The following is an 18,708-nucleotide window of genomic DNA, read 5'->3' as shown; positions in this document are numbered from 1 at the left end:
TTTATTTCCTTTTAACTCTTCTAATTGTGCACGGTTGGTAATATGGTAAGTTGCATTTTATTACTTGCACTTACAACTACTGTACTTCTCCCTGAGCCATCAGAACCGGCGGAGATGAGAGATGATTGGTTTTCCTCGTGTTTTGTGGTGTGTGTGGTCATTTCTGTCAGTAGACGCTGCAGTAGTTTGTTGCTCGCCGGCTTCTTAAGTTTATTACGCACACATACGCAGCGGCCCCGGGTACTTTATAATATTACGCAGCTCAACGTTTGATTTATGAGTCCTGAGTCGTGTGGAAACCACTGAGCCGGTGGTTCTCTTGGGAATGACCCTGTTCCCCAATACGCCTTGTGAGTGCTACAAAGTTGCCTCTGAATACAATCTGTGATGGGTCTTGTTTCTCAGAGAGCTTCACTAGTTTATTTCAGCGGGTTTGACTGGAGAGGCATGATCTCATCTATAGTGTGTGTGGACTCTCCTCTTTTATTAATACTGTAGGTTTGGCTTTTTCAGTAATGGTCACCAGGATTTTTCCAAGTAAGGCATGTTCCTGGATCAACATTCCTGCCAAAAAATGTAGTCCTTACCCAATCCTAACCCAACCTATAACTTTTCCCTAAAATCACAAACTCTAAATTGCTTCAACCCTAATTTGGGTCAAATATGGACAAACCCAAATGTTGGGGTAAAAATGTAATTAATGTAACCCAATGGCTGAGTTTGTCCATATTTGACCTAAAGGTGGGTTAAAACAACCCAGCATTTTTTAGAGCGTACACTAAAAAATGCTGGATTGCTTCAACCCAAATTTGGGTCAAATATGGACAAACCCAAATATTGGGTTAAAAATGTAATTTAAACATGTAACCCAATGGCTGAGTTTGTCCATATTTGACCCAAAGATGGGTTAAAACAACCCAGCATTTTTTAGAGCGTACACTAAAAAATGCTGGATTGCTTCAACCCAAATTTGGGTCAAATATGGACAAACCCAAATATTGGGTTAAAAATGCAATTAAAAAATGTACAGGTTGAAAGTGAAAGTTGAAGTTGGGTTAAAATTTGAAAATACATTTTTAACCCAACATCTGGGTTTGTCCATATTTGACCCAGTATTGTTTAGAGTGTGTAGAGGGTCACCGGGATTTTTCCAAGTAAGGCATGTTGCTGGATCAACATTCCTGTCCCAAAATGTAGTCCTTACCCAATCCCTAACCCCTAAACCTAACCCAACCTATAACTTTTCCCTAAAATCACAAACTCTAAATAATGCTGGATTGTTTTAACCCAAATTTGGGTCAAATAAAAATGTTAACCCAACTTTCACAACTGTAAATTTCATTTTTAACCCAACATTTGAGTTTGTCATAGTTGACCCAAATTTGGGTTAAAACAACCCAGTATTTTTTAGAGTGTAGGGTAATGCGCGGTGAATTAGCACTGACGTTTAAGTCTAAACTTGGCATAAACTGTAAACTTGTCCCTCAGATCTGATTGGTTGATTGGAAAGTTGATCCAGAATCAACAAAGATGTGGTACTTGGTGAAATCACGTTCAGCCCCTATGGATCCCTCAACAACAGTCTGATCTCACTGATGCTCTTGTGTCTTCTTGAACATTAACATCCAAACACATCAATCATTCTTTTCTGGGAAGCTTTTCCACTAGATATTGAAAAATATTGTAGGAATTTGCTTCAATTTAGACACATAGCATCAACAGGTAGGTTTCAATCCATATTTTTTCACGAAAGCTTAAAAATTACGTGTTTTCATTATAGTTTATGCACGTTTTATTGAATAAAAGTTGGCAAGTTTTAAATATAAATTTCTAGAAAGATTAAAGAAAGCTGAGATGTTCAGTGTAACCGTACCGGTATTATGCATACGCACTTAACTTAATAATGGAATTATTACACACTCTAAAAATGCTGGGTTATTTTAACCCAAAATTGGGTAAAATATGGATGGACAAACCCAAATGTTGGGTTAAAAATGAAATTTCAAATTTTAACCCAACTTCAACTTTCACTTTCAACAGTACATTTTTTAATTGCATTTTTAACCCAACATTTGGGTTTGTCCATATTTGATCCAAATTTGGGTTGAAACAACCCAGCATTTTTTAAAGTGCAATAACCCTAAAGGATGTGCTGTTTTGTTTTCCTCTAAACATTTCTAAAGCAATTTGAAGTTCTTTATTATATTTAGGAAAGGAGTCACAATGACTTCCCCAGTGGATGCAGCTTTCATTTCCTTTTCTATTTTGTCCATCAGTTTCCTCAGAAGTGAGGATTTTCTTATAGGATGGAAATGCTGCTTTATTCCAAAACATTTTTGGTGATATTTAGATGGCTCCAATTCATCCCAAAGGTTTACTCTGACACCAGAGTCAGTAAATCATTTTCATACAGACCTCACTTTGGGTCACTGTCGTGTCGAAAAATGGTTGCTACAAAGTTGAATGCACACAATTCTCTAGTATGCCATTGAGTGGTGTAGAATTAAAAATTAAATCTCTGTCATTAATAATTACTCTCCCTCATGTCGTTCCAAACCCGTAAGACTTTCGTTCACCTTCAGGAACACAAATTAAGATATTTTTGATGAAATCTGAGAGAAATCTGTCCCTATATTGGCTACACAACCACCACTTTGACAATTCAAAAAGTTCATAAAGAGATCGCAAAACTTTTCGCTTTATATGATGAACAGATTTAATTTAGCCTTTAATTCACATATAAACATTCAGCTCACACATCAGTTAAGATAACCCTTGCTAACCCTTTATGATTTGTCCTCCTCACAGGAATTAGAAGAATAATCAGACCTATAATTGAAGGGGCTGTCCACATATTTTTGGAGCAGGAATCAAATATTGGCTCTCAAGCATATGCTGTCCATCACACATCCCATTATGAGATACTGACCTGAATCCAAGTTAGTTTAGTTGGTCTATCATCTCAGCCTGCCTCCCTGTGTGTGTATATATATATATTAGAGCCAGACCGATATATCGGCAGGCCGATATTATCGGCCGATATTAGGCATTTTCTAAAATATCGGTATCGGCAGTTATAATGGCCGATAAATGAATATTTCAAAAATAAAATAAAAACGGACGAATCACACTTCAACTGTCATGAGTGTTGTCAAAATGTTCAGGTAAAGGGATAAGCAAGCTGACATTGTAATTATAAGGTAGCTTATAACTATAAGGCAATGTAGGAACTAATTATTATTTTATTTGTCAGAACTTTAACATATTTTGATGTTCCTCTGTTCTGTTGAGACAATAGAAACAAGTTTCTTTTTAAAATGCATTATCATATTATTTTAGTTAAAACTCATAAATAACTACAAATAATTAATGTTAGGGAAATCTGTTAATATTTTGTTGTGCGTTTCTGAAATAAGAATAATAATATCGGCCGATTTATCGGAATATCGGATTTTAAAACCAACAAATATTTGTATCGGTATCGGCCTTCAAAATCCTTTATCGGTCTGGCTCTATTATATATATGAAGAGTTCAGATGCAAAAGCCTCTAAATGCCATTTGAAATTTTCTTCATTATTGATGATTTTTATCAAACTTGTATATTTAAGTTCAGTAATTTCACTTAAATAACAATTAATAGGTAATTATCATTGCCATTTAAGTGAAATCACTGAACTTAAACATACAAGCTTCATAAAAATCATCATTAAAGAAGAAAATTTCAAATGGCATTTAGAGGCTTTTGCATCTGAACTCTTCATATATATATATATATATATATAGAGAGAGAGAGAGAGAGAGAGAGAGAGAGAAGTGGAATAAACCGAATCCTTGCAAGATCATTGCTTTGTTTTGGAAGTATTAAAAACAAAATCCTCATTTTAAATTTATCTGGGATAGTGTAATAATGAAGTGACTGTTTTGCCCATAAAAATAAAAGCAATATTTCCCTGAGGATGAATTTTGCCTTTTCCAACTTCCCCAAATTGAAAGGAAATAAACTGTACAAATTGCCACACGAATCAACTGGTTTCCAAGCCAGAATAGATGATATTCTTGCAGCTTAGTTTAAATAGGTTTCAGTCTGAAGTGTGTGACAGATAGGTTCAGAATCTCTTTTATCAGCTTTATTGACATTGGCGAGTCCCACTGGTGGTTTATCTGAAGGCCAGTAATTGAATCGCTCTATTATGTGTTTGTTTATAAGCCGCTCTCAGAGGAAAAGGCTTTTGTATGTTCAGATATGACACCCTGTGATAATACTGCTTGAATGGCAATGAATTCATCGGTAATATAATAGGCTAAGAAATCAAAAATGATTGATGTTGCACAATAATTCAAAAACCCACAGGTTGTGACCACAAATACTGACAAAATACAAACAGACAGTCCAATTAGAAACTACATTGCATGCCGTTAATGCAATGCACATCGTGCTGCTAATGCGCCACAGAGAAGCTCATTTCATCTGATGGTACCAGACAGAAATGATCCCTAGTGCAGTTTTACAGCCGTGGACCAAAAATGGGTCACAATATTCTAGTCACAGGAGGGTTGTGACCCATTTCAGTGGCGGACATCAGAAAAACAGTAGTAGAATAGCTATAAATAAACCATAAATAAACAATCTTATTAACTTTTAAAAGGAAGAAAAACACATATTCATAGCTGTCAACATTGAACATTGAAAATAAGGGAGATTTCCTGGAATCCATCGCCAAAATAAGGGATTTTTTTTTACATTATTAAGAGATGAAAAATGAAAAAAAAAAAAAGATATTTTATTCCTATGTTATGCTACAACCTCAGTAGTGGACACCAGGACTCGATTGTTTAAAAAAAATGACATGAAAATATATATAGGCAAAAATAATGGAAATTTTTGACATATAAACATCGTTTTGTTTTTCTTGCCTGGAAACGCTTCCGACACGCTTGCGTGTCGCGTGAAAAAAAGGTATCGCTGGTTCTATTTCTAGCATGCACGCGTTTTGCGCGCGTCACAGGCAGTGTGCAAGCTCTAATCTGTTAATATGGGAGCCGAAATAAAAACCATAGACGGTAAAATAAAAACGCAGTGTGTCTCCGGCCAAATCCGAGTACACTGTAAAAACGAATATGCTTTATCTAATCAATAAAATTGGGGCAACAGATTACAAGCAATATTATTGGAATCCATCGCCAAAATAAGGGATTTTTTTTTACATTATTAAGAGATGAAAAATGAAAAAAAAAAAAAGATATTTTATTCCTATGTTATGCTACGACCTCAGTAGTGGACACCAGGACTAGATTGTTTTAAAAAAATGACATTAAAATATATATAGGCAAAAACAATGGACATTTTTGACATATAAACATTGTTTTTTTTTTTGCTTTTTGTTTTTTTGCCTGGAAACGCTTCCAACACGCTTGCGTGTCGCGTGAAAAATAGGCATCTCTGGTTCTATTTCTAGCATGCACGTGTTTGCGCGTGTCACGCATAGACTGTAAAAAATATGGACGTAGTGTCCGTGACGTCACCCATAGGTTTCTGAAGAGCGATTTTGAGGCCTAAAGTGGGCGGGGCCGACCGTCGCCATCTTGGCAGTGCGTCACCTCTCGTCACTACCGGATAAATTAAAATGGGCAAAGAGGCGGGACGCGGGTGGAGCTGAGGTGCTAATGCTATGCTACTGCCGCTGAATTGACAGCTGATTGAAAAAGTAAAGCCAATGGTTAAAGTTCATGTTTTGCCCTTCGAAATATTATAATAGTTAAGACGTAACTAAAAGTGAGACTACTTTACTTTTTTATCAACTTTATTAATCTCACAAGGGGCAATTAGTTAAGAGCATATATACAAGTACATTAACACAGATCACACACATTTCTCACAACATACAAGCAGTCAACTATGTGCATTGTGATGCATTATTATTCTGCTAGTTAAAATGTATTTGTTACTTACAATATTGCTCTAAGCTTGTGCATGTGACAGTGATTCAAGGCAAGCACACATGTCAGTCGGCATCTCACGTCAAGTTCGTAAAGAGCTTTAATTCAGTCCATTTTACAATCCGATTTTGGCCGCCTCTCAGATGGGTCAAACCAAATATTACCTCAGAACTTCAAGTAAATGAACTAGAAATCCGCGCTCATTCAAGGGTGTGCATCTATTGCATGGACGGAGAGAACGCGCTGAAATCATCAGACATCCATTAGTGCATGCGAGGGAAACAGCTGGAAACACGGCGCTGGTTGTTCTCTCCATACTCAACACGACGGAATCCAACGGCGTGCACGGGCGAAGGTATAATACATGCATTCAATTGTATGAAATAATCCCGGAAAAGCAGAAACAAAGCTGAGGGTGACGCTAACAGACAGCAGACAAACGACTAGCAGTGAAAGCGGCAGCATGAATCCACCTGTCACTCAAGTGGCCACGCCCTTAATTATGCAGAACTTTAAGGCTTAAATATAATTTAAACAGATGAGTTGTAAAAAAATTCACCCCCCTCACAGTTGTCATGAAGGGAAAAATGAGCTCTATAGACCAAAGCCACTTTTTGCTCCAGGCTGTAAACATGTTTTTTTCTGCTGTAAAGTTGGGCATTTTAACATGGGGGAGATACAGATTTGACTCGCTTCTGCAGCCTGCCTCAAGCGGCCACTCGATAAATTGCAGTTTAATTCACTTCCGTATTGGCTTCAAGAGGGAGACGGGGAGGTTGCCGCTTGGTGTCACGCAGGCAGTGTGCAAGCTCTAATCTGTTAATATGGGAGCCGAAATAAAAACCATAGACAGTAAAATTAAAAACGCAGTGCGCGTGCGGCGCTGCATCCGAGTACACTGTAAAAATTAATATGCTTTATCTAATCAATAAAATTGGGGCAACAGATTACAAGCAATATTATTAATTAAATCGAACAAATTAGAATTGAGCACTAGTTAATCAAATTAACATTCTAATTAATTCTAATTTGTACAATTTAATAAATAATATTGCTTGTAATATGTTGCCACTAGGGATGGGGCCGATCCGATCCAGTATCGGTATCGGGACCGATACCAGCGTAATTCACGTATCGGATTTTTCCGATCCAACCTGCAGAGAAATCCGATATTTATGATCCATGTCTGCGCTTTAACGTTGGCTGCTGAAATGACTCCAAAAGGGATTCCCCGGGGCTGCTAGTCTGCTAGCTGGCTGCAAAATGTGGAATGGATATCCTGAACGGAGGTGCAGCTCAATCATAGACTGTAAAAATAGGGCTCAATGAGACACACAGACCCCCGCTCAGGAAATCCATTCCGCAGTTTGCAGCCAGCTAGCAGGATAGCATTGAGCTACCAATATGTTCGCTGTGTGGAAATCCTATGGTGGAAATACTTCACGCTGGAAACACCGCAGCAGAGCAAGACAGCAAAATGCAATGTTTGCAAAAGCCGTATAAATTAAACTATTTGTCTGTGATGCATGTTTGCAATTCGCAGTCCAGAAGAGAAAGAGAGAGAGATCTCTCACGCGGTGCCACAGCACGCACAACACGACAGCCCTGCTTAATGAGTGACGACAGAGGAAACATAGCCTGGTTACACTTTAGATCTGTGATATTAGTCTGATTTCCAAAGATTAAAGAATATATTGAGGTAAAAAAAAAAACATTAGAACAATAGCCGCATTCTGTGTAGCCAACTTCCTTCCCATCGCGGCGGTGCACTGTCATTTCTCCGTAAAACTCAAACTTTAAGACAGAATCAGCACGATCGGTAATTGTTGTAAAATGCCATCTCTGCTGTTGCTAAATTGCGGGACGCTTTTAATAATAAAAAGAGCTATTAAAAGCACAAAATTTGCGCAAGAGGGCGGCTCGCGCTCCGAAACAGACAAGCCAATTATACTTTGGGCTTCATATGCGCGTCTAAACGATCAAATGCACAAAAATGTCAAAACGACTGGCTTGGAGATTATCACTTAACTACGTTCATTTTAGACATAAACGGTTCATGGAAATAGTTGGGAGAAAATATGGTGCATCAGTAGACTATGAAATCCGCACTAGTTCTTAAAGGGGCAGCAGTATAAATGTGACGATTGCGACATTACTGAGAATAAAACAACCAAAGGCAAAGAGAAAATCACTCACAGCTCTTGAATGAATAACTTCAGCTTTAATAAGCATAAATCTATCTAGATTTATCCACAATTTTATTGATTAGATAAAGCATATTATTTTTTTCAGTGTACGAACGACTTCAAGCCGAATAGGTCCGAGCTTGTACGTCTCACACAATCAGAGCGGAAAAATACGGGATATTTTACGGGAAGACAGCAGGAACAGAGATAAAATACGCGAGAAACCCGGAAAAAACTGGAGGGTTGACAGCTATGCATATATTAGTTGATACGCCATCAAACTCTGTCCTGTATGCACAGCCTGACACAAGCAAAACACACAAGGTACACAGGTTTTAAAGTGTCTCCTAAAATAAAGAATCGATTCTGAGCCACTGAAACGGGTCGTCAGTAATTCCAGTCTCACTTCCTGTTACATATTTGCACAATGGTAGCCTAAAAATTAAATTAGTGCTGAAAAGGGGATTTTTTGCGGCTGAGCTTATTGCATATGCATTTGTAGAGGTTTCAGTATTCATGGGAGGAGGAGAGTATTAAAATGAATCATGCAAGGTGATTTACTAAGGTTTGCGCTTGTCAATTTACTGCTATTTGCGGGATTATTTACCACCCAAAAAGCGCACGTCTTAAATAAATCAGATGCTAATTTGCGTTGCTCTTGGTAGATTGTGCTGGTCACTGTGAAAATTTAATTTGAACTCTCCACTCCCGTCTTTGCTCTTTTTGAATCTCACGCTCCTGAAGCAAACCCAGTGGCTGCTGGTTAATGTGGAGACATGAGCAGAACGGTTCATAATGGATTCCAATCTGGCAACATCCTCGTGCTTGTCACTGCCTGGGGTGAGTCCAGCGCGAGGACGCTTAATGGAACGGGCTCTTTTGATTATCCTGCTCAAACAAGCTGGAAATACTCTTCCCGTGTGGAAACCAGGCTGACCATGAGTCGGTATTGATGGAACAGATCTAAACAGCATTTGCTTTCTGAAACGATGTTCAATCAGTGAGCATCAAGCTTCAGCATCACACCGAACTTCATTCAAAATGAATACTTTGACCTTGTTTGATGACATTTACAAGCACTAACAATGATGCAATTAAAAAAAGGTTATATGCCACAATATAGCATGACATTCACAGAATAATCATCAATATATCAATGCTACACTGAAAACAAGTTTGCAAGTCAAATCAAGCCATGAGAGACATTACATTTCTAGACACAATGCAACAGCAATATGATAAATGATGCCAGTGTTCAATGAATTAAAATGTTTAATGATCCCAATAAACACATTTTCTCCCAAGTAATATAGTTCATTAGTTTGACTGTATCTGTTTATGCTTGACATGCAATGCAGTAAATGAATGTGTGAGTATTTCACAATGAGCTTTATAAGAAAATTAAAGGAACACTCCGACTTTTTGGGACTTTAGCTTATTCACCATATCCCCTAGAGTTCGGTGAGTCCATGCATACCTTTTTCATCTCCGTGCGTGCCGTAACTCTGTTTGATGCACCCACCGATAGCCTAGCTTAGCACAAAGGCTGGATGTAAATGGATACAGCTAGCATAGTACGCATTTAACTATTTACATGTGATTTGTATATGCATTTACTATCTAGTAATTGCTGACTCTATACTCCAACTCTGAACGAACTCTCTGCTCCTCACCACGGTGCGTCTCGGTGCTGCGGTAATCACTCCGCCCAAGTGGCAGTGCTTCGCCTACTGACAATATAGTTCCCAATATTTATATGGTTAAAAGATGGCTGTTTCCTTGTTATTTGTACACTCTGTGACTATACAAATCACAACATGTAAATAGGTAAATGTTTCGTCACTTATTTGGGATTCGTATGCTAGCTGTATCCATTTACATCCAGTCTTTGTGCTAAGCTAGGCTAGCAGTGGGTGCATCAGACAGTCACAGAGATGAAAAAGGTATGTATGGACTTATCTAACTCTGGGGGATATGATGAATAAGCTAAAGTACCAAAAAGTCGCAGTGTTACAGCTGTTCATTAAAGCAAAATAAACCACAACAGGGAGAGCTGGAACCAAGATACAAAGCAAATATGCCACGTACCTGTATAGTAAGTCTTAACAAATAAATTAATAATAGGACATATTTTCAACTCCAATTTATATTTGTGTTTTATTATGCGAGAACAAAGAGAGTGTGGACTAGGGCTGTTCGATATTTATTAGAAAAAAATTAAATCTTCAATATTAATTATAAAAACAGATTTTGGGAATAAATAAAACAAATGTCACGGGACCCCTAAAATTAAAAGGAAGCTTAGCAAAATGTTGTTTGCATTCATTCTCAAGGTCTATCAAACATGTTTGAATTAAATAAATTTAAAATGTAGGAAATTATTTACCTGAGAAAAGTACTGAAAATATCTGATCATATTATGTCATGATTGACCAGACACATGGTACTATAAGATATAATGAACATCATCGTCATGATTTTCTGTAAAGCAGCAATGCGTGTATGGTTAATAGTGCAGAATCAGATATTCCCGTCAGTAGAATCTAAGATTCTTTGACTTTCTCTCAAGCTAAAGCTCTTATTCAGGTGAGAGCAGAGTTAGTGGAGCGTGCAGATCAGCATGTCATCACATCTGACATCTCTGCCAGCGTAGCAGGACGTCCTCCAGGGCCAGTGGCTCTTCTGCAGGCACAAACAGAGGAAAGCAGAACCCCACAGAGATGATGGCACCTGCTATCAGTGGGTTTCAGTCTGTGAGAAGGTTCTACAGCGACCCAAATCTGCTTACGTGCATTTAAAGATTAGAAGCAGCCCTGCTGGAAGAGCATGATAACTGCTGCTCCAATCCTGCACCTGAACTAAACCCGGTTGCACGCGGGAGGCTTTTCCAGGTCGAGACAGCTGGACCTGTACATAAAGATGGCCTGAGCCATCCAGTAAAGTACACTAGTGAAGTTTTGGTAGTGCATACTGGACTTGTGCAAACACAATGCTGGTGTGCGCGTCTTTTTGCATTGTTTTTAACCTTGGTTACTTACTACAGAAGAACTGAAAGGAACTATTAAAGTTTATGAAAGTAACTAAGCATTTACTAAGTGACTATTTACACTGCATCTTTAAGTAAAAGCAAAATATATATATATATACATTTACATGTAGTAGGGTATGTTTACACCAATAGTAGGGTTGTGCGCCCACCTAACAACCACCCAGAACACACTAACAACCAACTATAACACTCTTACATCCACCCACAACACCCTAACAACTACCCACAACACTCTAACAACCACCCCCAACACCCTAGCAACAACCCTCAACACCCTAACAACCACCCCCAACACCCTAACAACCAACTACAACACTCTTACATCCACACACAACTTGGCATGTGCCGGAATCAAATTTTCATGCTGCGGTTAATTGATTGAGCTTTTATCACGGTATACGGTATTTTCGCGGTATTTTAATGAAATTATATTTTAATGCTCAAGCAAAACAGATTCATTGTGGGTCTCTAAAAAAAACCTCAACTAGCATCACAATGTATAATTGTGATTTTTAAAACATATGGTAACTAAACCAAATTGTTTAAAGTTTAGTGACAACATGTTACAATGTTTACATGGGACATGACTGGTAGGTTACGGTTTGTATTATTCAATTAAATTCTTGGATTTGATTTCAGTCTTAATTCAATATTGACTCATTTGGATAAATATTAGGTAGGCCACAGTCTGTTAATGTTTTTTTTTAAGAAAAAAAAATCTCACATACTGCTGTAAACATACAGAGAGAAATTAAATATAATATTTAGCAAAATAGTCCTTGCTATTTTTTCCTAGTCAACTAATGTGCTGGTCATTAAATGGCTTTCAAAAACTAACACCCAGCCAAAACACCCTAATAACCACACACAACACCCAAACAACCACCCACAGCACCCTAACAACAGCCCACAACACCCTAACAACTACCCACAACACTAACAACCACACACAATACCCTAAAAACCACCCACAACACCCTAACATCCACCAATAACACTCCAACATCCACCCACAACACCCTAACAACCACCCACAACACCCTAACAACAGCCCACAACACCCTAACATCTACCCACAACACCCTAACATCTACCCACAACACCATAACAACAGCCCACAACACCCTAACATCTACCCACAACACCCTAACATCTACCCACAACACCCTAACATCTACCCACAACACCATAACATCCACCCACAACACCCTAACCACCCACAACACCATAACATCCACCCACAACACCCTAACAACAGCCCACAACACCCTAACATCTACCCACAACACCCTAACATCTACCCACAACACCCTAACAACAGCCCACAACACCCTAACATCTACCCACAACACCCTAACATCTACCCACAACACCATAACATCCACCCACAACACCCTAACAACAGCCCACAACACCCTAACATCTACCCACAACACCCTAACATCTACCCACAACACCATAACAACAGCCCACAACACCCTAACATCTACCCACAACACCCTAACATCTACCCACAACACCATAACATCCACCCACAACACCCTAACAACCACCCACAACACCCTAACAACAGCCCACAACACCCTAACATCCACCCAAAAAACTAACACCCACCCAAAACATCCTAACAACCACACACAACACCCAAACAACTACCCACAGCACCCTAACAACAGCCCACAACACCCTAACTACCCACAACACTATAACAACCACACACAATACCCTAACAACCACCCACAAAACTAACATCCACCAATAACACTCCAACATCCACCCACAACACCCTAACAACCACCCACAACACCCTAACAACCACCCACAACACCCTAACAACCACCCACAACACTCTAACAACCACACACAAGACCCTAACAACCACCCAACACTCCAACATCCACCCACATTACCCTAACAACCACCCACAACATCCTAACATCCACCCACAACACCCTAACAACCACCCTCAACACCCTAACAACCAACTAAAACACTAACAACCACCCAGAACACTTTACCATCCACCCACAACAACCAACTACAACACTCTAACATCCACACACAACACACTAATAACCAACTACAACACTCTTACATCCACCCACAACACCCTAGGCAGCAGGTTCTGCACAGGCAAACACCACTCACACTCTAAAATAAGTAAAAGTCTGGCAATATACAGAATACTTAGCATTTTAATTTGAGAACACTTGCAAAGAAGCTCAATAATCAGTCAGGAAACTACAAGGCAGAAAACAAGAATAAGTAAACAGGTCACATTAATTCAAGAAGCCAAAGCGGAGGAAGATAATAGTGCAGAATGAAATGGCATCAGTCCTGCTGCTGGCACTGAGATAATGCTGCTTTATAGGACAGAATCTCCCCCACTGTATTGACCCGGTGCACGATCGGGGAGATGGATGCTCAGGCCCGGCAGGCAAAATATCACACTGAAATGACCCTCACCAATAAGGCTGTTTTCTGCATCTATGTGTCTAACGATTGTGCTTAATTACTGTGTGTGTGTGTGTGTGTGTGTGCTGTGGCCTGGAACAGCTGTGTGAAGGTCGGTTTGTGCTGTACCTTCTCTCTTTAAATACATGTTTGTTCATCACAGCCGCTTGCATCCAGCGAGTCATTTCGTTCATTTCGTTCGTTGAATCAACCAAATGATTTTGATGGACGAGTTCGAGCAGGAGAGTCACGAATGAGCATTTGAGCTTATAAAACTTAAACTTTTTTATTTATTTTTGACATGAGCGATCGTTGCGCTTGATAAGACCCTTGTTCATCACCTGGTGTCGTTTAAAGCCCTTTGAAGCTGCACTGAAACTCTCATTTGGACCTTGAACCGGTTGGTTCCCATTGAAGTCCATTATATGGAGAAAAATCCTGGAATGTTTTCATCAAAAACCTTAATTTCTTTTCGACTGAAGAAAGAATGACATGGATATCTTGGATGACATGGGGGTGAGTAAATTATCAGCAAAAGTTTTTTTTAAGTGAACTAATCCTTTAATGTCTGCATTATACTTTGTATATTTCATTATAGAGGCAGCAGCTATAATAGGTGTGTGTGTCGGGAAGGGGCAACATATTCAACTTTTGCACAAGAAAAAACACCACTGATGTTTTCTTCAGACAATGTAAAGATCTACTTCTCCCTTTCATTCTGCAATTCTGCCCATTTTTCTCTTTCAGTTTCTTTCGCTCTCAAATGAACCACAATCCCATATACCGACATAATGGCTTCTATTTAAATCAAACTGGCATCAGTGATCAATGGGAGGTCAGACGTCCACCAGAGTCTCTCTCTGATGAGCAGCCAATGCAGTCAGTGCAGCCGTCTCACGTCTCAAAGCTTTACATATACAGAGAGTAAAACACTCACATTAAAGCGGCCCCAGAAACATATACAGCAAAAATGACTGGGCTGAATTGCATACTAGCATATTACTCATACTATTTATATATGTGGTGTACTGACTGTACTTAGTAGAGTTTACAGCGGAGCTTATAATACTGAACCCTGCGATCAAATGTGCTTTTTCAATCCGATTAGACTGCCGATGCACTATATATGTTAATTGTGTTTAATGTAAATGTATCGCCAAATATGTTTCACAGGTCGTTACAGATTCAACAATAAAATAAAAAATAATAAATGATAAAGTAGCTGCTGTTTCAAACGTGTATCATTGCATTGCATTCACATACTGTTACATGAGCACATTTTATCCCATGAGTCGGAAGTTACCAACAATATTTGCAATAGAAAATGCCAATTTCCAAGTGTAACCAAGAGCAGTACCAGACTTGGCATCCCGGATGACTCAAATCAACAGATTTTCTGAAAGCGCCACAGAGTCGGTTGTTTACATCTCCAGGGAGTCAAACTACGATAGTTGTCTGCAGTGAAAGTATTTTAGCATTGAAATATTACACATGGCATCTTTAATCTCCGGCTCTACACATCCAGTTAAACACACGCAGGAAGTGGTGGAGTAGAGCTGATGGATTGGAGACCTTCGTTTCCTCATGGCACACAGTAATTAGTCCTGTGATGTGAAATCAATCAGCTCAAGTGGTGAGCCCAGCAGATACACCTCCTAAAACACACACACACACACACACTAATGCCTCACTCACTACTGCCTACATAGACAGCTGCCTTCTAAGGGAGCATATAACTGAAGTGAACCCTTGATTTGGAGCACTCAATAAAGGCGTTACATAACTCTGGGTGTGTCACTGAGATACTATTATATATTTTTTTAAATATATATATATATATATATATATAACATTTTTATTGTATTACCATTTCATTTTTTTTAGTTTTTTTTAGTTTTTTTTCTAGTTTCAGCCCGACGCAATTATCATTTTCCCGTCCTGCATTTTCATGCTATGCCTTTGTTTAAATAGCATTTGCGCCCATTTGTGCGCCATGGACTGCTGGTCTGAAAACGAGGTGTGTGTTCAGGCACATTAATGGCGCGTTGCTATTTTGAGGAACTGAAATAGACTGAGCCATTGACCAACTGAAACCTGGTCTAAAGTCAATGGCACAATATTTTTTTTGTCATTTAAAGGGCGCATTAGTAAAATGCACGTATAGGCGGGTCCACAACATGCTTACACTCTGCTTATTACACACACACTCTGCATATTACACACACAGGGATGCGCTGCAGCACACAAACATGCAAAATATTAAAAATAAAAGGATTCCAATGTAAAAGATTATTATTGTGTACATAAATATATGGTGGAATCTAGTGCCGTTACCGTAGATGGTCTGCTTGAGCCCAAAACACACACTTAACTCACTGAGAGAATAGGGACGACCCTTTTAGATAGTGATGCACGATATATCGACCAGCATATCGGTATCGGCCGATATTTGTTAATTTTTATGTTATCGTTATCGGCTCGATAATAAAATTTGGTTGATGTATTAAAGCTGATAAATAATGAATTATTTCCTTCAGCACTTGACACCTGAGACTCTTCGGATGCGCACTGTTCAACATGATTGATCTTAATTGCTTGAAATATGATTGGAATCAAAAAGGAAAATATAGTTTAGTGCAAAATGTGCCGTCAAATCGGCTACATGAAATTATAATGAGAATGGATTTTAATTGTGAGACTTTTGTTTTTGCAATCAGGCTCTCAAAAATTACATTTCGATTTATCGGCCGATATATCGGTTTTCAAATATAAAGAATTATCGGTTATCGGTATCGGCCAAAATGTTCACATCGGTGCATCCCTACTTTAAGATCATGCCGACCATTTTTCCCGTCATTAAACTAGCAAAAGTGGATTCGGACATGTAATAGCGAACGTGAACATGCACCGTGCGCTTTAGACCATGAGCTTAAATTGTTAAAACAAGGCCCAACATTTTACGTTTGTAATATAGACGTAGACTTACTCGCTCACAGCAGTGTGTCGTGTGTGTATTGGCAATAGCAAGTCCTGTATTTGCTCTAGCAGCAGCAATAGCAGATCTACTCCAGCAAGCCATCTTCATATCCATTAGCATGCCAAACACTCTGAGAGTCGCCATGACTCAATTATGGCTAAAGGTATTCAGAGATTTAGAGACACACCAGTAAGTAAATACAGTTGTCGATCCCAAAAAATGTACTTTGAATGTAGCCATACTATTGCTCAAACTTGGGGTTGGTGATTTAAACAAAGCCCAGGCATAAAACATTAAAAATCACCCGGACTTACGTTGAAGGAAGGGCCGATGCCATTTCTAGAGAGCAGAATATCTAAGAGACTTGTGTGGTGTGTGAGAAAGCATCTGTCTGGTGCGTGTGTGTGTGTGTGTGCACATATCTTATCCTCAATTGTTATTGATTTTATCTTTCCAATTACTGAGTCCTCCGGCTGAACGAGAAACAGGGAAACAGTGGCAAGAGGTGAAGAGCGTGATCTTTTCTGTGCTGAACGAACACAAGCACATAGAAACATCTTGGGTTCAGTCAGCAGGGAATTCACTAAGAAGAAATTCTCTCTTATTAGAATGGGTTTTTTAAGCACCTGATTTAAAGATCCATCCATCCATCCATAAAATAATGACATTCCTCATATTTCCTTACTATATAGTACATCAGACTAGTGTTGTCACGGTACCAAAATTTCAGTATTCGGTACCGATACCAGTTAAAATTCACGGTTCTCGGTACCAAAGCTTAGTTTAAATGTACATATATTTAAGTGTTTATCACGGTTACAAGTATGGAAACTGTACATTTGTATTATAAACACTTTAGAAAAAGATTAGATAAAATGACCTAAAATAAACAATAGTATACACTAACACATTTTTAAAGTTGTTTGTAAAGTTTTAATCCATTATTTATTTAATGCACAATGAATTAAGTGAGCAAACATGAACAATCAGGTGTTTGTAATAAATAACATTTTCAAACATTAATTAATGTTGTAAAAATATATTGTTCACGTGTTGATAACTAAGTAATGTTTATGAATGGTATCTTTGTAGCATTACCATAAAACATGTTTTATTTGACTTGACTGTCCTTTTATTAATCTAAAACTGCATTCATATTTAATTTTAAAAAGGCTTTTTAAACCTGCTGAGTTATAAAGGCAAGAATACGCCTAGAACTGGCACTGACATTAAATGACAATACTAATACCAGTTGTACTCTGGTGTCGGGTAGATACTACTGTGCTCATGTACTCGTAAAACTACCCCGAAAGCACTTTAGAGGCCGTTCACATGTCGCGCGTGTTTTTTAATTATATTTTTGCGCGTGCTTATTCTTTCCAAAGCGCTTGCTCTCACGCGGCGTCTGTCGTTGCTATGCAACGCCAACGAGTTTTTATTAGGAGCGCGCTTGAATCGCGCCTATATTTGAAATTGCGAATTTGCATGTAATCGGCCTCTTATGGCAACGTGACATTAGCCTAATCCAAAATATTTCCATATGTGGCTCTTTCCTCCTTTCGTTTCAACAAGTGGATTTAGAGAGAGAGAGCCATATCAGCGTTATGAAGAGGACGCAACTGTGCACGTTTCAGACATCGCGTCTAGAACAGAACTGGATTAACCTGGTACTCGGTACCTAGAAAAGCTGGTACCGTAACATTTTTTTTTTTTAGTACCGACTTGGTACCGAAGTACCGAGTTTTTTGACAACACTACATCAGACAGACACTTTACTTGGAGAGCAATGCCAACATGATGGATGTAGTATGTCCAGACTGCATTGATAATAAATAAGGTTTGCGGCCGGTCAGTAAGAGTTTTGGTAACACTTTACAATACGGGTGCACTAATATCCATTAATTCAAGCTTAACTAAGGCACTGATAATCATGAGTTAATGTATAACTCATGAAGAACTAGACCATTAAATTAATGATTACTGAATCAGCAACTAATAAAGAGTCTATCTGATTAATAGATTAAGTAATACATGACAAATGTGTCATTGTGTATTAATTCCTGAATAACATATTTTATGAACTAATAGTGTAAATTAATGTTTA

General features: G+C 38.6%; 1 protein-coding gene and 1 long non-coding RNA gene across 3 annotated transcripts in view; one reads left to right on the top strand and one right to left on the bottom strand.

Annotated features, from left to right (window-relative positions):
• Positions 1-18,708, bottom strand: part of LOC148976884 (uncharacterized) — a 102,788-nt gene that overhangs the window by 33,962 nt on the left and 50,118 nt on the right. The window lies entirely within an intron of this gene.
• tmem121ab (transmembrane protein 121Ab) overlaps positions 1-18,708 on the top strand; it is a 64,097-nt gene that overhangs the window by 617 nt on the left and 44,772 nt on the right. The gene's annotated exons all lie outside the window — the stretch shown is intronic.

Source organism: Pimephales promelas, chromosome 13 (genome assembly GCF_988280905.1).
Source record: "Pimephales promelas chromosome 13, fPimPro1.hap1.1, whole genome shotgun sequence".
Taxonomy (NCBI): Eukaryota; Metazoa; Chordata; class Actinopteri; order Cypriniformes; family Leuciscidae; genus Pimephales; species Pimephales promelas.
The sequence above is the reverse complement of the archived record's forward strand: the minus strand, read 5'-3'. Positions and strand labels throughout refer to the sequence as shown.